This window comes from Enhydra lutris, unplaced genomic scaffold (assembly GCF_002288905.1).
Source record: "Enhydra lutris kenyoni isolate GAN:26980312 unplaced genomic scaffold, ASM228890v2 scaffoldscaffold23, whole genome shotgun sequence".
Classification (NCBI taxonomy): domain Eukaryota; kingdom Metazoa; phylum Chordata; class Mammalia; order Carnivora; family Mustelidae; genus Enhydra; species Enhydra lutris.
In genome coordinates this window covers 10,720,549-10,746,422 of record NW_019154107.1, presented here as the reverse complement: position 1 = coordinate 10,746,422, position 25,874 = coordinate 10,720,549, and the positions used below count along the sequence as shown (strand labels likewise).

Sequence of the window (25,874 nt, the reverse complement as noted above, 5' to 3'; positions counted from 1 at the left end):
AGATATTATATGTTTAAAAAAATAAAATTAAAAAAAAAAAAAAAAACCCTTGACTCTCCAGCTGGAATCAACTTATGTTTATTGAAAACACAGATTATTGTTATATAGAAGTCTATTACTTATTAAACTCTTTTATACAGACAAATATCCTTCTGTTCCACCTGAACTTTTACCTAGAATCATACTTTCTCCTCATATCTGGAATTTGGCATGAAAATCAATAGCTCCTAGCCTATGTATATACTTTTCACTTAGTATGGAATGATCTGACGTTGGAATGATCTGACCCTTGGGTGTCTCATGGATTACTACTCATCCTTCAAGGACCAGGTCAAACATCCACTTCACAAGACCATGTTTTTCAGACCTATATAAATCTCCTGGACTACTGTGGTATTGCATTCCTATCTTTCCTAGAGCACTATCTGTGTCACAGGGTAACATATCTATTAGCACAAAAGTTATTTAAGTTCATGGACTTTTCATCTCTGTGTCCCCAAAACACAGCAAGACACACCATACATCATATAGTATTTTAGTGGATATTTTGGAATGAGTGACTGAAAAAATTAATTGCTACATTATAAATAGTTTACTAAAAAAAGAAGATATTTTACAGCTATTGTACTTTTACTAAGTGACAGACATCCTACTAAGGGCTTTGTACATATTATCTCACTCAGTTATTAAAACCAAAAGAAAAAGATACCACTGGTATCCCCATTTTATAACTTAGGAAACTCAAAGAGGTTGCCTCCCAAAGAGTTTAATTTTTGAGGCTCCCCATATCAGCATGACTTTACTCTTTCAGGAAATCTTTTTCAGAGATAATTCTGTAACCTAGTAGACAGCTTCATTAGTGGCTTCAGGAAAATACTGAAAACGCATTTATCTGAACAATATAGTGATCAACCAGCTCTGTCTCAAGATAGTGTTGTTTACCTGAGGAACCCCTCCACCTTCATTTAGGACAACGGATTGTTCAACCAGATGAACCCTCTCACTTAACAACAGATTTTTACTCAATAAGACTTACTTCTAAGCCCTGGACTCACTGGGCCTACCAATCTTTTTCTATTATATCTTGGAGTTGCCTAATTATAATCTTCTCTCCCTATCAAAGACATGCTTTAATCTACTTGAACCCAGAACCCCCCAAATTGTATATATATGGCTGTCCTCAACCTCTGTCCTCAGAGAATCTACTAAGACCCTGTTATAGTATTGTCCTTTTTTTTTTTAAGATTTTGTTTATTTATTTGACAGAGATTACAAGTAGGCAGAGAGAGAGGAAGGGAAGCAGGCCCCCACTGAGCAGAGAGCCCGATGCAGGGCTCGATCCCAGGACCCTGGGATCATGACCTGAGCCGAAAGCAGAGGCTTTAACCCACTGAGCCACCCAGGCGCCCCAGTATTGTCCTTCTTTACTTAGAAAGTAATAAACTCAGCTTTGCTTGATGCATGTGTTATACTGGTGATTATCTGGGGAAGCTGACACCAATTAATGGCACTCAGTGGAATGAATCCTTTACTAGATCTGGGTTTGTGATAACTACCCTATACTGTCCTCTGTTAATAAAATAAAATTAGTTTGTAGAATTTCAATCATTCTTACAGTATTTGTTTCTTAAAAATATTTATAGAAATGTTTCCCAACATATTTTTTAGGATAAAATAAGACCTACAAGATATACTTTGATATGTGAAAGTTTTGATATGGATAAACTTCATTCCTTGAAACTATAAAGTATGTAGAAACTATAAAGTATGTAGGCTCAGGGCAGAGTGGGAGGAGTAGATCAGTCTTGTTAGGAGTGGTGAATTCCTAAGAACATTTAAAGGATTTCAAGGACTTTCTTTTCTTATGTATGTTTGCTGTACTTTGTGTTTCTTCCGTAATCTTACAGCATGCCACGTTCTTGGGCTTTCTGAACAGGGAAACATATCCTAAAATAACTGCTAACATGGACTGGTTGTTGACTGTGTGCTACACTCTGGTCTAAGATGTTTAGTTCTTAGGTTGGAGGAGTAAACTTGGAGGACATCTTACAGAGAATTTTAAACTAATGGAAATGGAATTTCTCTTGAAAGAAATTCAGAGAATTCTTGAAGAGTTTAATATGGGAGGGGGGTTCTTAATGAGATTCACATTTTAGAACATCCCTTACATTGCTGAGAATGGATTATTACAAAAAAAAAAAAGAGGATGCAGGGAAATCAGTTGGAAGTTTGCTGAAATTGGGAAAAGACAGAGAATGTGAATGTGCTTGTATGTGCATGTGTATCTATATTTTACTGAGAACTAAATGAGAGAAGGCCTACCCCTGTTCTCAGGTCAGAATTTTGAGGGTTATTTCAAGATCACTGTAAGTTATGTACAAAAATTCTGACTTCTTTGGTATATGTTGGACTGTGAATGGGTAGGGTTAGAGGGACTGCTTGGGGGTGGCAGAAAGGAAGTAGAAAATACTTAGGGAGACGTTATCCTCAAACCAACCTATAAAAAGTGAACTAATCCTTTTGACTTAAGGGTATAAAAAAGCAGCCCACAGGATCTGACTTAAGGGTATAAAAAAGCAACCCACAGGATCTGAGCATATATTATGACACAAGCTCTAAGCTTGAATAGTATAGGTTAAGTGGCAAACTCTGGCAAAGGAAGTCAGAGAAATAAAAAATGAAAAAGGGCCTTCTTTTTTTCACTTGTCTTCCAGTCTCCTTCTGGAAAGTTTCTCATGACAAATCTTGATTACAAGTATGCCTTATTTTATTATGTTTCACTTTACTGCACTTCACAGATACTGCACTTTTTTTTTTTTAACAAATGGAAAGTTTGTGGTAACCCCGCATCAAACAACTCTATAGGCACCTTTTTTCTTCCCAACAGCATTTGCTCACTTCACATCTCTTTGTCACATTTTGGTAATTCTTGCAATATTTCAAACTTTTTCATTATTATTATATTTGTTACGGTGATCTGTGATCAATGATCATGACTCACTGAAAGCCCAGATAATGGTTAACATTTCTTAGCAATGAAGTATCTTAATTATATATGTACATTAGTTTTCTTATAGACATAATGCTATTATACACTTCAGAGACTACAACATAGTTTATACATAACTTTTACATGCAATGGGAAACAAAAAATAACTCATTTAACTCACTTCATTGCAGTATCAGCTTTATTCCAGTAGCCTGGAACTAAACCCTCAATAACTTTGAAGTAGGCCTGCCCATCTCTGTATTCCCATAGCCCTGTGTTTCTTGGAATTTATCAGACTGCATGTCTTTATTTATTAATCTGCCTCTCCTATCAGCAAGAGCTTAAAGAATGAACAAGACTTTATCTTAACAGTGCCCAGAACATAGCCCAATAGGTATCAGTTGAGTGAATACATACATGAAAGAGCAAATAAAACAGGGAATAATGTATAAATGACCCTGAACATCTTATTCTTTTTTACTTTGGATTTTAAAAGCATGCCCTAATGTTTCATTCAGGAGTAAAAGAAGGATTTTTTGTTCAACTGAATTTGGAAACTACTAGGTTAAGCAAAGTTTTTTTTTAAACAAAAAATTTAAACATTTTTTCTTTATTCTTGAAGAACATATCAAAAAAGATTGTGTTGTTCAGTGTGGTAGCCACTAACAACATTTGACTATCTAAATTAATTTATATGAAACAAAAATAAGAACTCAGCTATTCAGTTATACTAGCAATATCTCAAATATTTAATAGCTACATGTGGCTATTGGTTACTGTATTGGACAGCACAGATGTAGAATATTTCCTTCATTATACAAATTCTATTGGATAGTGCTAACTGCATTGACCTGGAGATACTATTATTCCTGAAAACAATGTTTGGAAAGCCCTGTTCCTGCAATATCTTTATTGTAGGAATTTTTAGGCTATACACTGTAATGCTACTCTGCCAAATTCTTTACTATTTTGATTCACGCTGATTACATTTAGACTGGAAATAAAGCAGGTAGATGATTTTAAAATTTGATCTTCACTTATTGAATATCTATTTAGCACAAAAAGTTTTTTATACTCAGAACTTGATAAAAATAGTGATGAGATCAAAGTAGTAAAAGCAAAAATCTTTATGTAACATCATCCACGAGCTAGTTTTAAAACCATTATATATTGTTTTCATCTATACTTTGGGTGATTTCTAATTGTGAAGAGTCCCTCTAGAAGGCAATTTGCCATACTCCATGTTGCTGCAATCATTTGGATAGTCTTAGAAAGTTTGTGGGGAAAAATAGTAATTTAGGAAATGGAAATTACATTTTTCAGTTGATTTTCTCAGACAATGAAAAAATAAACTTAGAATAACATCAAAGAAAAGGAGTTTTATAAGTTTAAATAAATAGGAATACCTGGAAAGATTTAAGCAGATCCAGATAAATATTTCTCCTGGCAATACAGAAATAAATGCTGCAAGCTTCATTTATGTCAGAGTAAAGTTCCCAATTCAAGGTAACTTTTGAATTTACAAAGAAAATTGAGAAGAGGATTAGAAGTTACTTAAGAAGTAACAATAATTTCTTTATTGTCAGATTCTTCTGAGCTCTTTCATTATTTTGTTATCACATATATTTATTATGATTTGAAATATGTTTTTTTTGTGGTATCATTTCTCAACTGAGTGCCCCTTAGGACAATGACATAAAATACTTAACACTGTCATGCTTCTTTATTCATTGCTTTCCATTATGTTAATGTTCATATTCCAAAGACAATTATTTCCATTTATTCTTCTCCTTACTCCATTAGCCTTCCCCATGCTTTCTCATTAGAGTCTAGAAATGACTTTTTTGCCCTTTCTAAATTTGTGTTTTAATGTGTCTCTTTGTTGTTACTTGTTTTGTTCTGTTTTGTTCTGAATGTTCAGAGAGAAACAGAAGGTTGACAAAGTTGGTTCTAAAAGAATACCAGAAATTGGTATGTATCATCAGTGATATAGACTAAGATGAACTTAGCAGTTCCCTTAGATTGACTAAAGTTTAGACAGGTTTTTTCCTGATTACAGCATCCCACCTCCCACTTTCCTCTTCTTAGAGTACTTACTTTAGGAAACTTGCAATTGTAAATTTCTTCTCTGCCCCTTTGAGATGTAAATCTTCTACAACCTAGTAATATCTTTTTCAAGCACTGGGAGCCATCGCTTTTCAAATGCAATCATCAAGAAGGATAGTACCCCTATCTCCCAGTCTGTACAGTGGGATAGGGTAGGGGTCTTATTGATAAGCCCTGATTAGCAAATACAGATAGTCTAACATATTAATCAACCATCTCCTGAATGTCTTCTTTTCACAAACTCACTCCAGTATTTAAAAACTTCCCTGACTTTTGTTTCAACTGTGTTGAGTTCAATATCTCACCCTGTTTGCATTAGTTATGAAGTCCTGCTGTTTTTAAGAAGTGTCCTGTGCCATATCTCTTTGACAAAAGAAAAGGTGCTGGAATAAAATTGTGAAGCTCTATACGAAACTGGCTGATGTCTTTCTTATAGGGTGATAAAACTACAACCGTCAGGGTTTTCTTTTCTTCTGAAGACAAGTAATTTGTATGCCTCCTAGACAAAAATAATTTGCAACTTATCAGTTTGCTATAAGTTAAAAACTCACTTTACAAAGTCCGAGATAATAACCCTCATGTTGAGTTTTGAAATAACTTAATTAACACTCTTACAGTTCCAGAAACATCTTGTCAAATATTGGTCAAGCAGTTTTAGTGAATTTTATTCTTTTAATTATTTTTTCCTGAAGTCTGAAAGGTCATGGCTTTATTTCCTCTGGAAGTTTTCTAATACCAGGTGTTTAATCATTTAGTTGCTTGTCTATTTTCATCAATTTCTTTATTTCATCAATTCTAACATGTGAATTTTGCTCACATTTTATCATCTCTGAAACTGGAATGTCTTTTACAATTGCTGTGATAAGAAAGCACTGTGTCATAGTTTATTGGTACAGATATTGATTGTGTCTCTTACAATATTTAGCATCTTACATTTATTGAAATGAGATAAGTCCCTGCAGAGAGAAATTATGAAGGTTGCTTTCAAGGGAAAAAATGTATAAGTGATGACAAAGCTTTCCACTTATCATAATAAACTTCTGTAATTGTGTCCAGTTATATCAAGTCTGCATGATGACTTAAATTTTACACTCTTACACCAGCCTTTTACACTGCGTATAGTTCTATCTTAGTTTAAAATCACACTTCCTACAGATTTTTTCCTCTGCTGCTATGGCTTTTCATATCCCCTATTTTGTTTAATTCATCTTTTTATTTCATACAAATTCATTTAATTCATTACCTGTTTGTATGTATCATGATTATTCTAGTGGTGATAGTAAAAGAAATGCAGAAAGCTCCCAAAGAAAATAAAAGCATGCCTTCCCAAATTTCAGGAAAAAATGTAAAGGAAAATAAAAAGGAAAAAAACTGCTTGAGGAGTATTTGATAAGGTGTTTCTGAAACCTTCAGATAGTTAATGGAATTACCTCAAAAGAACATTAGAAAAACACATGTAAAGGGTCGTATGCCAAACTACATGTCAGAGAAAAGTTAGCCAAATGAAGAGGGTAGGATAGAGTTGACAGTCTGAACATCAGAGATAGCAGCCCAGTAAATGAAATAATGAAGTTTTAAGAACCTTTGGGTAGTTCCGAATGACTGATATGGAAGTTGAGTATGGCTTGAGGGGACCCTGAAGTATTAGCTAATGGAGAAATGGTAAAAAGCCTTCGTGTTTGAACAGTTCAGATGTTATTTTGAAAAGTTAAGAAATTGCGGAAGGATTTTTAAACAGGGAGGGAAAAGTTCAGACTTATATTTTACAACTATCAGTACAAATGTCTAACAGCTGGATTAGAAGTAATTAAATGTGGGAATTAATGAGAGATGAGAATAAGGAGTAGTAAAGGACACTGAGATCTGAAATTCTGGTTCACCACCAACCTGGCATAAAAAACATGGATCCTATGGCCTTTGTGTCTGTCATCACCTCATCCAAATGAGTTATCCTCCTCCAAGAGATAGTGAGACTGAAGTCATCATATGTCTGTTAGTCCTAGATTCATAAACTGATGCCAAAATTGTGAGCATCCTTTCCACCAAAACACACATACATTTACTGCACTACCATCTCCATTCATTTATTCACTCACTCAACCACTCATATACAATATCCAAACATACCCTATGTCTCAAACTCTTTCATTGTAACCCCTGGTATAAGTATCTCCATGGTCATATAAGTGCCCTAAATCCTCAGCATCTCCTTCTCTTCCTGGCATTAATCAAATAAAACCTGGCTCTCTTCTGTGATTCTCATTTCTCCTGCAGCCATCTCATAGTGGTGCCCATTTATTTCCTCACAGTCTTCACTTAGCAGACAGAAGCTGGTATTGCTGTTCTTATTTTCTACTGTGGCTCCTAAATACTAACTCATCCACCCTTTTTTCCAAAATCCTGTTGTTTTGAAATGTATGTCAGTTGCTTCTGTAATTTTTTGCCCTTTCTGCTCTCATTCTCCAGCCTCATTCAAAGAAGATTTTAGCATCTGTTTTAAAACTTCCTCTTCCACAAAGGTCTACTATTAGTCTTGGTGCCTTCAAGATATATGAGGATGGCCCATCACAATACCACATATATTCATCAGGATAGGCTATATTACAAATTACCTCCAAACTGTGTTTGTTGTGGGTTGGTTGGGGGTTATGCTGTATCTCCCTACTCCAAGACTGAGATTTGATCAAATTAGCAGACTCAGAATGATTATAATCTCACGTAACACTATGCATCTTTTCTCTTTACTGGCAGTTATAATTGTAATTTTACATGTATTTTTGTGGCTTTGATTGTGTTCCTTGATCTTTGCTACATAAGGCCTATGAGGGCAGAGGCTATGTCTGGTTTTGCTAGTATTAGATTGTTTGGTGATTAGGCCACTGTTAGGCACATAATAGGTATGAAATAAATACTTACTGAACTAAATAAGGGATGGAGAGATGAATAGATGAATGGATTCCTAGATGGAAGTGACATTAATTACAGACAGAGAGTGAGGAGAAGAAAGGAAAGGAGAGGAAGGTTTTAAGGAAGAAGTAATAAACACTGGCCAGTGAATGGGCAGAGTTCATGGGAAATCCAAGTGTAGGTGACCTATAGTTAGAGTAAAGCTGGAGGGGAGAGTTGAGGGGAGACATAAACATTTGTAAACTATCAGGATATAAGTAGCAGGTGACTTAAAAGCAATAAATGCTTACATTATGACATTGTCTGCATTAATCACTCCAATTGATGGCTCCCTTATATCCATGTATGTAATACCATGTCACTTTTGGCTCCCCCTAACAAGAAGCAGTCTACTTTACTACCTCTTGAATCTGGGCTGATTTTGTGACTTGCTCTGGCCAACAGAATGTGATAGGAGAGCCTGATTTTATCAAATGAGGCCTTATTAGACTTGCCTATAAACAGATAACTCCCAAACATGTGGGAAATTCCAGGCAAAATGAAGAGAACTTCCTATTGACCTATAGTTGATAGCAAACATATGACAGAGTGCAGGCAATCCAGAGACTCATGATCAATATCAAATGCTTACTGTTTTAACCCACTGTTTTTTTTAAGTGATGTGCTATAAACTATAGCTTACTGATACATAAAAGAGATAAATAGTACAAAAATAACAATTAGAGAACCATTCAGATTTTTTGTGACCTTATTTTTTTAAATATGAAAATTCCAAACATGCAAAAACAGAGAACACTACATCACTTTCATACACCATCATCTAGGTTCAACAATTATCAACATATTGCTGATTTAATTTCACTTCTATTCCTACCCATTGCTCTGAACACCACCTAAATTCTTTAGAAGGAAATTCCTGACATCTATTATCTCTTTTTTCAAAGTAACTTTAAGTATATACTTTAGAAAAGACAACTTGAACACTTTGAGAACAAAACAAACCCAATGCTCTGGCAGAAGCTTGCTGAAGTGATTAAAAGATATTTTCTAACAAGTTCATTTAAATTAATTTTTATATAAGCTGAATATCAAAAGCCAGAAAAGAAAGAGAAACCTGGAAAATAAATACCTTCTTGACTGATAAAGGGGCAGAGTTAGCCCTGTGTATATTCATGTAGGGATCACAATATCTTTATTTGTGAAGGGAATATAAGGATCAGAAAAAAGAGTTCCTACTTAAGCAAAAAGAAGGGAGAACAGAACTAATGTTAACTGGATTCCCAGATGATAGACAAAGCATTCATGGGGGAAAAATCAAGAATAAATGTTATTTATTATAAGGTAATTAACACATACACTGGGGGGAGTGGGAATATAACTTGACACCAAGTTCCAATAACCTGAGGATTTTCTCACAGTCAAGAGTCCCATAACCATATGCCTGTGAAGGAGGAAGAAATGTTTCAATAGCATAGACAAAGAAAGGGTTTACTGATGCAAAAATGAAATTACATTTTTAACTCTTTTAAGTATATTTTTCTCATAACATGTATGTAGTTATTAAGAGATTTAGTCATTTGAAATGTTTTCACAGACTTTGTGGGGTAAAGAAATAAAATGTATATGTAAAGAAATAAAATGTATATACTTAGCCCATATGAGGTATGGGCTAAGTACGAATATTTTAACAAACCACTACTGCTTAATGGCAGTTGTCCAAACACAACTACGGGAAAAATGAAAGATCTTCAATTAGATTTACTCATTTATTAGTAATGAACATCTTGATAGGTCCTAGACCTATCATCATGTGATATGATTTCTATTTTAAAGTAAAAATTTCGTATCAGGCTTACTTACTTTAGTTCATGTAACCTATACAAAGTTGATTTGATAGTTACTCCCACCTTTTTTCATGAGAAGCTCTGAGAGATTAAGAGTGTCGCCTAAGCTTCACACTGGCAGAAATTTGAAGTTTTAAGAACTACGGCATGTCATCTAGTTCTTATCCAGTGTTTATACTGCTATAATATAATACTTCTTTATAGTAGATGCAATTAAAAACAGGCTTCAATATTGGCTTTACATATATACTATTTTGATTGTTTTAAAAAAACCTTATTCAATATCTTTAGTATCTATATTGAAGATATTTTTTAAAAACATTTTTTTAAAGATTTTTTATTTTCTTAATTTTAATTTTATTTTTTCTAGGATTTTATTTATTTATTTGACAGAGACAGAGATGGAAAGAGAGGGAATACAAGCAGATGGAACAGGAGAGGGAGAAGCAGGTTCCCCTCTGAGCAGGGACACCTATGTGGGGCTCGATCCCAGGCCCTGTGATCACGACCTGAGCCAAAGGCAGATGTTTAAGGACTGAGCCACCAGGTGCCCCTAAAAAGATTTTTTTAAAGATTTTATTTATTCACTTGAGAGAGAGAGAGAGAAGGAGAGAAAGAGAGCTTTGCGTGAATATGAGCAGAGGGTAAGGACAGAGAGGAAGAAGCAGGTTCCCTGCTGGGAGCCTGATGCAGGACTCAATCCCAGGACCCTAGGATCATGACCTAAGCCAAAGGCAGAGGCTTAATCCACTGAGCCACCTAGGTGTCCAATATCTATCTACTCTTGAGGTTTGGTCCAAGATGGCAATGTAGGAAGATCCAGACCTTGTCCCCTCTATGAAACACACCAAATGACACCTATTTATAACAATTCCTCCTGAAGAAGAACTGAGGGCTAACTGAATAACGTCTGCACAACAAATGGTAGAGAAAATGAAAAAAGAGAACAGCAAGAGAGATGGATACTGGGTAACAAATGGAACCCCAAAACCCTCATGCTGTGAACTACAGTGGAGGGACCAGGAGCAGATTTGTCTATCCCTGAGTACAGGGAAAAAAACTGCAGTTTAAAAGCAGCTACCATATAGAAGAGCCAACCCTAGAACTTTGCCGAATGGTGGGGATAGGTGCCTCAGGGAGCAGGGACTGATAAGGAAGGTCTGTGCTCCTATTCTCTTTGAAAGCATAGATCAGTGCACAGTCCAGGTGTCCTAACTGACCCGCCACCTGAGAGCTCTGTGTTCCTAGCCCACACAGCCCCAGCTGACCCACCAAGGTGGATATAGGATGGTGCATACTGGGACATTTCTGGCTAATGTTCACTACAGCCTCAGTCTTCGCACCAAGGAACACAGGTGCAAAGGACCATGGAACACTGCAGACTTACTTCACTCCAGCTTCAATGGCTTGCTAGGACACTCATACTGCAGAATACTCAAAAACAACCTGGCAGACATCCAGACATCTGGAAACAGAGGAATATATTTAAAAAGAAAGAACAAGACAAAGCCTCAGAAAAAGAACTATGTTAAACAAATATAAGAAATATGCCTGATAAAGAATTTAAAGCAATGTTGGTAGGGTGCCTGGGTGGCTCAGTCAGGTAAGTGTCCAACCTTTGATTTTGGCTCAAGTCATGATCTCAGGGTCATGAGATCGAGCCCCATGTTGAGCTCTGTGTTGATTGTAGAGCCTGAGATTCTCTCTCTCCTCCCTCTTCCCCTCCCTACTCAGGCGCTCACGCTCTCTCTCTGTATACACACACACACACACACACACACACACACACACATATAAGCATATATATGATTATAAAGATGCTCACTGGGAAGAAGAGTAGAAGAACTCACTGAGACCTTCTATAATGAGATTGAAAATTTAAAAAAAGAACATATAGTACACATTCTTTTCCAGTGCACATGAAAGATTCTCCAGAATACGTCATATGTTGGGCCACAAAACAAGCCTCAATAAATTTAAAAAATGTTGAAATCATACCATACATCTTTTTCTGATTATAAACATAATGAAACTAGAAATCAATCACAAGAAAAAAAACCTGTAAAAACCAAAAACACATGGAGTCTAAACAACATACTAAAGAAACCAAGGAGTCAATGAAGCCATCAAACAAGAAATTAAAAAACACATGGAGACAAATGAAAATGAAAATACAATGGTTCAAAATCTTTGGAATGCAGCAAAACCAGTCCTAAGACTGAAAAATATACTGATACAGGTCTATCTTAAGAAACAAGAAAAAGCACAATACAACAAGCTAACCTTAAAAAGAAAAGAGGGAAAAAAACAAAGCTCAAACTGAGTAGAAGGAAAGAATAGTAAAGATCAGAGCAGAAATAAGTGATACAGAAACTAAAAAATGACAGAAAAAAATCAGTGAAACCAAGAGCTTGTCCTTTGAAAAGATAAAATAGATAAACCCTTAGCCAGACATATCAAGAAAAAAAAAGAGAAAGGACCCAAATAAATAACATCAGAAATGAGTGAGAGGTAACAAGCGACACCACAGAAATGCAATGGATTATAAGAGAATACTACAAAAAATTATATGACAACAAATTGTGCAACTTAGAAGAAATGAATAAATTCCTAGAAAAATACAATCTTCCAAAACTGAATCAGGAAGAAATAGAAAATCTGAAAAGACCAAATACTAGTAACAAAATTGAATTGGTAATGAAAAAACTACCAAAAGCATAAAAGTCCAGGGAGATAGCTTCACAAGTGAATTCTACCAAACACTTAAAGAAGTGTTGATATCTATTTTCCTCAAACTATTCAAAAAATAGAAGTTGAAGGAAGGCTTCCAAATACATTTTATGCAGCCAGCATTACCTTGATACCCAAACAAGACAAAGACCCTCAAAGACAATACAAAAAATTATAGGCCAATATCCCTGATGAACACAGATGAAAAAAAATTCAACAAAATATTAGCAAACCAAACATAACATACATTTAAAAGGATCATTCATCATGATCAAGTGGCATTTATTTCAAGGAACAAGAATAGTTTAATATTCACAAATTAATCAATGTGATATACTACCATCAACAAAACAATGGAAAAAATCATGTAATCATCTTATTAGAAGCATAAAAGCATCTGACAAAATTCAACATCAATTCATGATGAAAATTCTCAACAAAGTGAATTTATAGGGAACATATCTCAATATAATGAAGGCCATATATGAAAAACCCAAGTTAACACTATATCTATGGTAAAAACCTGAAATCTTTTCCCCTAAGATCAGGAACAACACGAGGAAGTCCACTTTTACCGCTTCTATTCAACACAGCACTAGAAGTCCTAGCTGTAGCAACAATAACAACAAAATAGGGAAAAAAAAAGAAAAAGAAAAATAGGTAACAGGCATCCAGTACTGGGAATGAAGAAGTTCAACTGTCACAATATGCAGATGATATGATACTATACATAGAAAATCCTAAAGATTCCATCCAAAAATCTACTACAAGTAGTAAATGAATTCAGTAAAGTTGCAGAACACAAAACTAATAGCCAGGAATCAGTAGCATTTATATACACAAATAAGGTAGCAAAAAGAAAAATTAATAAAACAATTCCATTTACTATTAGACACAAAACAATAAAATACTTAGGAATAAATACATTTAACCAAAGGAGTAAAAGACTGGTACTCTGAAAACTATAAAACACTTGTGAAAAAAACTGAAGATGACATGAACAAATAGAAAGATATTCCATGCTCATGGATTGGAAGAATTAGTATTGTTAACATGCACATACTACCCAAAACAATCTACAGATTCAAGCAATTCCATTGCTACAGTTCCTCTCAAAATAACAACATTTTATCACAAAACCAGAACAAATAATAATAACATTTATGTAGAACCACAAAAGATGCTAATAGCCAAAGTAATCTTGAGGAAGGAAAACAAGCTGGAAGTCTCACAATTTCAGATTTCATGAAATACTACAAAGCCATAGTAATCAAAACAGTATGTTACTGGCCAAAAAATAGACACATAGATCAATAGAACAAAACAGAGAGCCTGGATGTAAATCCACACTTATGTGGTCAATTAATCTATGATAAAGGAGGCAAGAATATACAATGGGAAAAAGACAGTCTCTTCAACAATTAGTGCTGAGAAAATGGACAGCTACTAGTAAAAAAAAAAAAGGAAAAGAAAAAAAATTGGACCACTTTAAAACATCATACATGAAAAAAAAAAAAAACCAAAAACCTCAAAATGGACCAAAGACCTAAATGCGAAATTATAAACCATAAAAATTCTAGAAGAGAGCACAAACAGTAATTTTTATGACATAAGCCATAGTATCACTTTTCTAGATATGGTTCCTAATGCAAGGGGGGAAAAAGCAAAAATAAACTATTGGGACTACGTCAAAATAAAATAAAAACCCTTTGCCTTGCAAAGGATACCACCCACAAAACAAAACAAACAAAACTGAATGGAAGAAGATACGTGCAAATGACATATCTGACAAGAGGTTAATATAAAAATATATAAAGAATTTATACAACTCAACACCACAAAATCAATCTGATTAAAAATGGGTAGAGGGGCTCTCTGCTCCTCCCCATTTGACAGACAGCCACACCTTCTGGTGCAGTGCCGGCTGAGACACAATGGTGAAGGTCGGATTGAATAGATTTGGCCATATTGGGCAACTGGTCACCAGTGCCACTTTTAACTCCGGCAAAGTGGATACTGTAACCATCAATGACCATTTCATTGACCTCAGCTACATGGTCTACATGTTCCAGTATGATTCTACCCATGGCAAATTCCACGGGACAGTAGAAGCTGAGAATGGGAAGCTTGTCATCAATGGAAGGTCCATCTCCACCTTCCAGGAGTAAGATCCTGCCAACATCAAATGGGGTGATACTGGTGATGAGTATGTTGTGGAATCCACTAGCATCTTCACCAACATGGAGAAGGCTGGGGCTCACTTGAAGGGCAGGGCCAAGAGGGTCATCATCTCTGCTCCTTCTGTTAATGCCCCCATGTTCATGAGGGGTGTGAACCATGAGAAGTATGACAACTCCCTCAAGATTGTCAGCAATGCCTCCTGCACCACCAACTGCTTGGCTCCTCTGGCCAAGGTCATCTATGACAACTTCAGCATCATGAAGGGACTCATGACCACCTCCCATGCCATCACTGCCACACAGAAGACCATGGATGGCCCCTCCAGAAAGCTGTAGCATGATGGCTAAGGGGCTGCCCAGAACATCATCACTGCTTCCACTGGTGCAGCCAAGGCTGTAAGCAAGGTCATCCCTGAGCTGAATGGGAAGCTCATTGGCATGGCCTTCTACATCCTTACCCCCAACGTGTCTGTTGTGGATCTGACCTGCTGTCTGGAGAAAGCTGCCAAATACAATGACATCAAGAAGGTGGTGAAGCAGACATCAGACGACTCCCTCAAGGGCATCCTGGGGTATACTGAGGACTAGGTTGTCTCCTGCAACTTTAACAGTGACACCTACTCTTCCACCTTTGATGCTGGGATTGGCATTGCTCTCAATGACCACTTTGTCAAGTTCGTTTCCTGCTATGATAATGAATTTGGCTACAGCAACCAGGTGGTGGACCTTACGGTCCACATGGCCCCTAAGGAGTAAGAGCCCCCTGGACCACCAGCCTCAGTGAGAGCAAGAGGAAGAGAGAGGCCCTCAGCTGCTGGGGAGTCCCTGCCCCAAATGATCCCCTGAAACACTAAGAATCTCCCAACCTCCACCGTCTCCATCCTAGACCCCTGAAGAAGGGGAGGGGCCTGGGGAGCCCTACCTTGTCACATACCATCAATAAAGTATACTGTACTCAGCCAAAAAATAAATGGGTAGAGGTCCTGAAGAGACATTTTTCCAAAGAAGACATACAGATGGGCAACAGACATGTGAAAAGATGCTTAACATCGGTAATCATCAGGGAAATGCAAATCAAAACCACAATGAGAAATCACCTGACACCTGTCAGAATAACTAAAATCAAAAAGACAAGAAATAACAAGTGTTGGTGAGGATTTGGAGCAAAAGCATCCCTTATACATTGTTGGTGGGACTGTAAACTGGTGCAGACATTGGGGAAAATAGTATGGAGGTTTCTCTGAAAATTTAAAATATAAACACCATAGCATCCAGTAATTCCACTTATGGTATTTTACCCAAAGGAAATGAAAACAATAATTTGAAAAGATATATGCACCCCTATGTTTATTGCAACATTATTTACAACAGCCAAGATATGGAAGCAATCCAAGTGTCTATCAATAGATAAAGGGATGAAGAAGATCTGGTACACACACACACACACACACACACATACACACAGATATTATGCAGCCATAAAAAAAAAGAATGAGATTGTGCTATTTGTGACCACATGGATAGACATAGAGAGTATTATGCTAAGTGAAATAAGTTAGACTGAGAAAGACAAAAACCATAGGATTTCGTTCACATGTGGAAATAAACCATAGGATTTCACTCACAGGTGGAAATTAAGAAACAAAACAAATGGACAAAGGAAAAAAAAGAGACGAACCAAGAAATAGACTCAACTACAAAGAACAAACTGATGGTTACTTGAGGGGAGCGGGGAAAGGATGAAGAAGATGATGGGGATTAAAGAGTATACTTATCATGCTGAACAATGAGTAATGCACAGAATTGTTGAATGAATAAAGGAAATGTCACACACACACACACACACACACACACACATACACACACACAAATATTATTCAGCCATATGCAACAGACAAATGAACCTAGAGAGAGTACTATGCTAAGTGAAATAAGTCAGACTGAGAAAGACAAATGCCATATGATTTCACTTATTTGATGAATGTAAAAACAAGTCAAATGAATAAATAAACAAAAAGCAGAATCAGTCCTATAAATACAGAAAACAAGCTTATGGTTGCTAGAAAGGTGGAGGGTAAGAGGATGGGCAAAATGGCTGAAGGAGAGTGGGAGATACAGTTATGGAATGAATAAGTCATGGAAATAAAAGGCAATAATATAGTGAATACAGTCACTAATACTGTCATAATATTGTATGATGACGCATAGTAGCTACACTTGTAGTGAGCACAGCATAATGTATAAACTTGTCAAATCACTATTTTGTACACCTGAAACTAATGTAACTTCTGTGTCAATTATACTCAAATTCAGAATTTTAAAAAATCTATGTAATCTTTGAAAGTCATCATTCATGATTCATTCTTAACACTGAATTCATAGTCAAATCCTATTAAAGTGATGACATAGTAGCTCCCCTTGCCTTCTCTGGATTCCCACTATCATGGCCTATGTCCAGACCCTCAATGCTTCCCATCCAGTAAGTCCTTGTAGTTGATAATGCCAATACCCACACACATATGGCTACCATATAAAGGCTGCCTCTCACAAAAACCTGAAACCCTCAATCTGAGGGCTTTTGTCTGGGTTTGGAACCAAGGTCAGTCTGCATGAAGGGCAAACCAGAAATGTTGGAGAGATACTGTTTCTAGAAGAAGTCCTCCATAAGAGACAGATGTGGAATTAGGGGGGAATAACTCAGTTTCCTCTCCCCTTGGGTGTGAAAATGCTGAGAGTGTGTCTACATTTTCTCCCAGAGTTTTCCAGGGGACCTAATTTCCAGTTCCCTGCATGAGTAACTGGCTTTATAATACACATTTTGTTGGCTTCCTTCTCATCTCCCTATCACTTCACCACTTCTTTAATGATTGGTCTACTGAGGGTAGACCTGAGGATCTACCTCTTGGGGAGTACAATCTAAGACAACCCTGTAGTTAAGTGTTGCTCCAAACTCTCAGTCAACTTCCTCAAACACTGCTGCCAAATGAGCTCCCTGAAACTCAAATCTGATTTTTGTCATCTACCTGCTTAAAGTCTTCCATTGGCTCCCTGTATCTTTTAGTATAAAGTGTTACTTCTTTGGTTTTGTACCCCAGTCCATGAAGTAATCCTTTCTACTTCTATAGCTACATTTCAGAACAACCCAAGTCATGGACACTTTGATATGGTCATAGAAAATTAGAAATCATACAATGATTCCAGCCTTACGCTATTGCCCTACCTATGATCTACACCAAACCCTCTTTTTCATCTAGCTAAGTTTCACTCCATGTCAATGCTGAACACTTATATCTTAAAGAAGCCCTTCCTGTTTTTTATTTTTCGGAATCACATGGCTCATCTCTATATCCATTATCCTCTGTTCTTTCCTCTTTCATAACCTTTGTTAAATCACACATGAATTTTAACTTAGTTTTCTCCTGCAAAATACTATAAGATTCCTGAGAACAGAGAGTTTGGCTCAGATTCTTAGCAACCACTTGGCCAAGAAGAGCTCTCAAAAATAATTTATTAAATAATTATCTAGATGACAAATACCCAGAACAAATTTTTCTATAGGATTTAGGCCATACTGGATTACTGCCTCCATCTTCTAAAGAAAAGCTAAAACTTCTGAGCCTGGGATTCTAACCACAGAATTTCTCACATCTACCTAAAATCTTCCTTTCTAACTTCTTCTGCACCTTTCCATGTACCATCTTGCACTTTTCTCTCTGGCCACAATGTTTGTTGTTTTTCCTTTCTCATAGCAACTTTTCCCAGATCACTGGGGCTGCCATTGAGCCACTTCCACTATGTAAAAGAGAAGGTCTTTTCCATTGCTCTATCAAGAAAATTCCATCTTGGGGCACCTGGGTGGCTCAGTGGGTTAAGCCTCTGCTTTTGGCTCAGGTCATGATCTCAGAGTCCTGGGATTAAGCCCCGCATTGGGCTCTCTGCTCAGCAGGGAGCCTCCTAGCTCCCCTGCCTGCCTCTCTTCCTACTTGTGATCGCTCTCTCTGTCAAACAAATAAATAAAATCTTAAAAAAAAAAAGAAAATTCCATCCCATGCAGGTTCAGTGCACCTTGTTCTGTGTATCCATCATCAATCTTCATGGTTGCAATAGCACTTTGTCACCAGATCTTTAACAGTGTTTACCATATAGTGGTACGCATAATTGTTTATGAGTCTATTTTCCCTGGCTGACTATGGTATCTTTAGGCCAACTGATGTCTTCTGCATTTTTCTTTCTATCCTCAGACAAAAATCTGTCTGATGCTTAGTAAGTGTTTGATAAATCTTTGTTGAAAGTACAAATAGAGGGAGAGGAGTCAAGATGGCGGAGAAGTAGCAGGCTGAGACTACTTCAGGTAGCGGGAGATCAGCTAGATAGCTTATCTAAAGATTGCAAACACCTACAAATCCAACGGGAGATCGAAGAGAAGAAGAACAGCAACTCTAGAAACAGAAAATCAACCACTTTCTGAAAGGTAGGACTGGCGGAGAAGTGAATCCAAAGCGACGGGAAGATAGACCGCGGGGGGAGGGGCCGGCTCCCGGCAAGCGGCGGAGCAACGGAGCACAAAATCGGGACTTTTCAAAGTCTGTTCCGCTGAGGGACATCGCTCCAGAGGCTTAACCAGGGTGAAGGCCACGCAGGGTCAGTGTGGCCTCAGGTCCCGCAGGGTCACAGAAGGATCGGGGGTGTCTGAGTGTCGCAGAGCTTACAAGTATTAGAACGGGGAAGCCAGCTACAGAGACAGAGCCGAGGAGTAAGCTCTAAGCTCGGGGTTACCTTGAACCGGTCGCAGGCTCGGTCAGCTCGGAGCGCGGCCGGAGGCAGGGTGACGGGAGTAAATCGGCGCTGTTCTCTGAGGGCGCACTGAGGAGTGGGGCCCCGGGCTCTCGGCTCCTCTGGGCCGGAGACCATGAGGCCGCCATCTTCATTCCCGCCCTCCGGAACTCTACGGAAAGCGCTCAGGGAACAAAAGCTCCCGAAAGCAAACCCGAGCGGATTACTCAGCCCGGCCCCTGGTAAGGGCGGTGCAAATCCGCCCGGGGCAAAGACACTTGAGAATCACTACAACAGGCCCCTCCCCGAGAAGATCAACAAGAAGCCCAGCCAGGACCAAGTTCACCTACCAAGGAGTACGGTTTCAATACCAAGGAGAGCAGCGTAATTCCAAAGGAGGAGAAAGCAAAGCACGGAACTCATGGCTTTCTCCCCATGATTCTTTAGCCTTGCAGTTAATTTAATTTTTTTTCTTTTTCAATTTATTTTTCTTCTTCTGCTAAATTTTTTTAACTTTTACCCTTTTCTTTTTTAACGTTTTTTAACTAGTTTATCTAATATATATATATTTTTTTGTTTTTATATTTTTTTCTTTATTGGTTTTCTTTTTTTAATTTTTTCTTCCTTTTTTTCTTCTTCTTTTTTTTTTTTTTCTTCTTTCTGAACCTCTTTTTATCCCCTTTCTCCCCCTCATGATTTGGGATCTCTTCTGATTTGGCTAAAGCATATTTTCCTGGGGTTTTTGCCACCCTTTTAGTATTTTACTTGCTCCTTCATCTACTCTTATCTGGACAAAATGACAAGGCGGAAAAATTCACCACAAAAAAAAGAACAAGAGGCAGTACCAAAGGCTAGGGACCTAATCAATACAGACGTTGGTAATATGTCAGATCTAGAGTTCAGAATGACGATTCTCAAGGTTCTAGCCGGGCTTGAAAAAGGCATGGAAGATATTAGAGAAACCCTCTCGGGAGATATAAAAGCCCTTTCTGGAGAAATAAAAGAACTAAAATCTAACCAAGTTGAAATCAAAAAAGCTATTAATGAGGTGCAATCAAAAATGGAGGCTCTCACTGCTAGGATAAATAAAGCAGAAGAAAGAATTAGCGATATAGAAGACCAAACGACAGAGAATAAAGAAGCTGAGCAAAAGAGGGACAAACAGCTACTGGACCATGAGGGGAGAATTCGAGAGATAAGTGACACCATAAAACGAAACAACATTAGAATAATTGGGATTCCAGAAGAAGAGGAAACAGAGAGGGGAGCAGAAGGTATATTGGAGAGAATTATTGGAGAGAATTTCCCCAATATGGCAAAGGGAACAAGCATCAAAATCCAGGAGATTCAGAGAACCCCCCTCAAAATCAATAAGAATAGGTCCACACCCCGTCACCTAATAGTAAAATTTACAAGTCTTAGTGACAAAGAGAAGATCCTGAAAGCAGCCCGGGAAAAGAAGTCTGTAACATACAATGGTAAAAATATTAGATTGGCAGCAGACTTATCCACAGAGACCTGGCAGGCCAGAAAGAGCTGGCATGATATATTCAGAGTACTAAATGAGAAAAACATGCAGCCAAGAATACTATATCCAGCTAGGCTATCATTGAAAATAGAAGGAGAGATTAAAAGCTTCCAGGACAAACAAAAACTGAAAGAATTCGCAAATACCAAACCAGCTCTACAGGAAATATTGAAAGGGGTCCTCTAAGCAAAGAGAGACCCTAAAAGTAGTAGATCAGAAAGGAACAGAGACAATATACAATAACAGTCACCTTACAGGCAATACAATGGCACTAAATTCATATCTCTCAATACTTACCCTGAATGTGAATGGGCTAAATGCCCCAATCAAAAGACATAGGGTATCAGAATGGATAAAAAAACAAAACCCATCTATATGTTGCCTACAAGAAACTCATCTTAAACCCGAAGACACCTCCAGATTTAAAGTGAGGGGGTGGAAAAGAATTTACCATGCTAATGGACATCAGAAAAAAGCAGGAGTGGCAATCCTTATATCAGATCAATTAGATTTTAAGCCAAAGACTATAATAAGAGATGAGGAAGGACACTATATCATACTCAAAGGAACTGTCCAACAAGAAGATCTAACAATTTTAAATATCTACGCCCCTAACAGGGGAGAAGCCAACTATATAAACCAATTAATAACAAAATCAAAGAAACACATCGACAATAATACAATAATCGTAGGGGACTTTAACACTCCCCTCACTGAAATGGACAGATCATCCAAGCAAACGATCAACAAGGAAATCAAGGCCTTAAATGACACATTGGACCAGATGGACATCACAGATATATTCAGAACATTTCATCCCAAAGCAACAGAATACACATTCTTCTCTAGTGCACATGGAACATTCTCCAGAATAGATCATATTCTCGGTCCTAAATCAGGTCTCAACCGTTATCAAAAGATTGGAATCATTCCCTGCATATTTTCAGACCACAATGCTCTGAAGCTAGAACTCAATCACAAGAGGAAATTTGGAAAGAACCCAAATACATGGAGACTAAACAGCATCCTTCTAAAGAATGAAAGGGTCAACCAGGAAATTAAAGAAGAGTTGAAAAAATTCATGGAAACAAATGATAATGAAAACACAACGGTTCAAAATCTGTGGGACACAACAAAGGCAGTCCTGAGAGGAAAATATATAGCGGTACAAGCCTTTCTCAAGAAACAAGAAAGGTCTCAGGTACACAACCTAACACTACACCTAAAAGAGCTAGAGAAAGAACAAGAAAGAAACCCTAAACCCAGCAGGAGAAGAGAAATCATAAAGATCAGAGCAGAAATCAATGAAATAGAAACCAAAAAAACAATAGAACAAATCAACGAAACTAGGAGCTGGTTCTTTGAAAGAATTAATAAGATCGATAAACCCCTGGCCAGACTTATCAAAAAGAAAAGAGAAAGGACCCAAATAAATAAAATCATGAATGAAAAAGGAGAGATCACAATGAACACCAAAGAAATACAGACAATTATAAGAACATACTATGAGCAACTCTACGCCAACAAATTTGACAATCTGGAAGAAATGGATGCATTCCTAGAGACATATAAACTACCACAACTGAACCAGGAAGAAATAGAAAGCCTGAACAGACCCATAACCAGTAAGGAGATTGAAACAGTCATCAAAATTCTCCAAACAAACAAAAGCCCAGGGCCAGATGGCTTCCCAGGGGAATTCTACCAAACATTTAAAGAAGAACTAATTCCTATTCTCCTGAAACTGTTCCAAAAAATAGAAATGGAAGGAAAACTTCCAAACTCATTTTATGAGGCCAGCATCACCTTGATCCCAAAACCAGACAAGGATCCCATCAAAAAAGAGAACTACAGACCAATATCCTTGATGAACACAGATGCAAAAATTCTCGCCAAAATACTAGCCAATAGGATTCAACAGTACATTAAAAGGATTATTCACCACGACCAAGTGGGATTTATTCCAGGGCTGCAAGGTTGGTTCAACATCCGCAAATCAATCAATGTGATACAACACATTAATAAAAGAAAGAACAAGAACCATATGATACTCTCCATAGATGCTGAAAAAGCATTTGACAAAGTACAGCATCCCTTCCTGATCAAAACTCTTCAAAGTGTAGGGATAGAGGGCACATACCTCAATATTATCAAAGCCATCTATGAAAAACCCACCGCAAATATCATTCTCAATGGAGAAAAACTGAAAGCTTTTCCGCTAAGGTCAGGAACACGGCAGGGATGTCCGTTATCACCACTGCTATTCAACATAGTACTAGAAGTCCTAGCTTCAGCAATCAGACAACAAAAGGAAATTAAAGGCATCCAAATTGGCAAAGAAGAAGTCAAACTATCACTCTTCGCAGATGATATGATACTATATGTGGAAAACCCAAAAGACTCCACTCCAAAACTGCTAGAACTTGTACAGGAATTCAGTAAAGTGTCAGGATATAAAATCAATGCACAGAAATCAGTTGCATTTCTCTACACCAACAACAAGACAGAAGAAAGAGAAATTAAGGAGTCCATCCCATTTACAATTGCACCCAAAACTATAAGATACCTAGGAATAAACCTAACCAAAGAGACTAAGAATCTATACACAGAAAACTATAAAGTACTCATGAAAGAAATTGAGGAAGACACAAAGAAATGGAAAAATGTTCCATGCTCCTGGATTGGAAGAATAAATATTGTGAAAATGTCTATGCTACCTAAAGCAATCTACACATTTAATTCAATTCCTATCAAAGTACCATCCATTTTTTTCAAAGAAATGGAACAAATAATCCTAAAATTTATATGGAACCAGAAAAGACCTCGAATAGCCAAAGGAATATTGAAAAAGAAAGCCAAAGTTGGTGGCATCACAATTCTGGACTTCAAGCTCTATTACAAAGCTGTCATCATCAAGACAGCATGGTACTGGCACAAAAACAGACACATAGATCAATGGAACAGAATAGAGAGCCCAGAAATAGACCCTCAACTCTATGGTCAACTAATCTTCGACAAAGCAGGAAAGAATATCCAATGGAAAAAAGACAGCCTCTTCAACAAATGGTGTTGGGAAAATTGGACAGCCACATGCAGAAAAATGAAATTGGATCATTTCCTTACACCACACACGAAAATAGACTCAAAATGGATGAAGGATCTCAATGTGAGAAAGGAATCCATCCAAATCCTTGAGGAGAACACAGGCAGCAACCTCTTCGACCTCAGCCGCAGCAACATCTTCCTAGGAACATCGCCAAAGGCAAGGGAAGCGAGGGCAAAAATGAACTATTGGGATTTCATCAAGATCCAAAGCTTTTGCACAGCAAAGGAAACAGTTAACAAAACCAAAAGACAACTGACAGAATGGGAGAGGATATTTGCAAATGACATATCAGATAAAGGGCTAGTGTCCAAAATTTATAAAGAACTTAGCAAACTCAACACCCAAAGAACAAATAATCCAATCAAGAAATGGGCAGAGGACATGAACAGACATTTCTGCAAAGAAGACATCCAGATGGCCAACAGACACATGAAAAAGTGCTCCATATCACTCGGCATCAGGGAAATACAAATCAAAACCACAATGAGATACCACCTCACACCAGTCAGAATGGCTAAAATTAACAAGTCAGGAAATGACAGATGCTGGCGAGGATGAGGAGAAAGGGGAACCCTCCTACACTGTTGGTGGGAATGCAAGCTGGTGCAACCACTCTGGAAAACAGTATGGAGGTTCCTCAAAATGTTGAAAATAGAACTACCCTATGACCCAGCAATTGCACTGCTGGGTATTTACCCTAAAGATACAAACGTAGTGATCCGAAGGGGCACGTGCACCCGAATGTTTATAGCAGCAATGTCTACAATAGCCGAACTATGGAAAGAACCTAGATGTCCATCAACAGACGAATGGATAAAGAAGATGTGGTATATATACACAATGGAATACTATGCAGCCATCAAAAGAAATGAAATCTTGCCATTTGCGACGACGTGGATGGAACTAGAGGGTATCATGCTTAGCGAAATAAGTCAATCGGAGAAAGACAACTATCATATGATCTCCCTGATATGAGGGAGAGGAGATGCAACATGGGGGGTTAAGGGTGTAGGAGAAGAATAAATGAAACAAGATGGGATTGGGAGGGAGACAAACCATAAGTGACTCTTAATCTCACAAAACAAACTGAGGGTTAATGGGGGGAGGGGGGTTGGGGGGGGTGGGATTATGGACATTGGGGAGGGTATGTGCTATGGTGAGTGCTGTGAAGTGTGTAAACCTGGCGATTCACAGACCTGTACCCCTGGGGATAAAAAGATATTATATGTTTAAAAAAAATAAAATTAAAAAAAAAAAATAAAAATAAAGCCCTTTACATTCTGATGCCTACACTGAGCTGTTGCAGGCAATTTTGTAAAAAAAAAAAAAAAGAAAGTACAAATAAACAAAAGATAACAATATTTCAATTGAATTGCATATATTAAAGTATATGTGTTTATGCATATGTGAATATCAGTTTGTATACTAAGTAACTTTAATGTTAGATGTTGATAAACAATCTGAACATATATAGGCTGATATTTGATGGCAGTTACTAACAATGAATCAAATTTTAAAGAAAATTATAGATACCCTGTGGAAAATAATATTTTTTATATAAGCAACAGAGAAAAGATCTGGAGCAGTAGACATAAATCTCACCTAATAGGAAAGTAATTTCGAAGGTAGTGATTAAAATTATAATGAAAAAAAAATCAAGTCCTTTATTGTGTAAGGGCACCAACAAAAACTATAATTCTTTTACGATCAG

The 25,874-nt window shown here is 37.3% G+C and overlaps 1 protein-coding gene and 1 pseudogene across 1 annotated transcript in view; one reads left to right on the top strand and one right to left on the bottom strand.

Moving 5' to 3' along the window:
* LOC111150371 (interleukin 1 receptor accessory protein like 1) overlaps positions 1-25,874 on the bottom strand; it is a 786,204-nt gene that overhangs the window by 736,456 nt on the left and 23,874 nt on the right. The gene's annotated exons all lie outside the window — the stretch shown is intronic.
* LOC111150450 lies at positions 14,450-15,512 on the top strand (annotated as a pseudogene).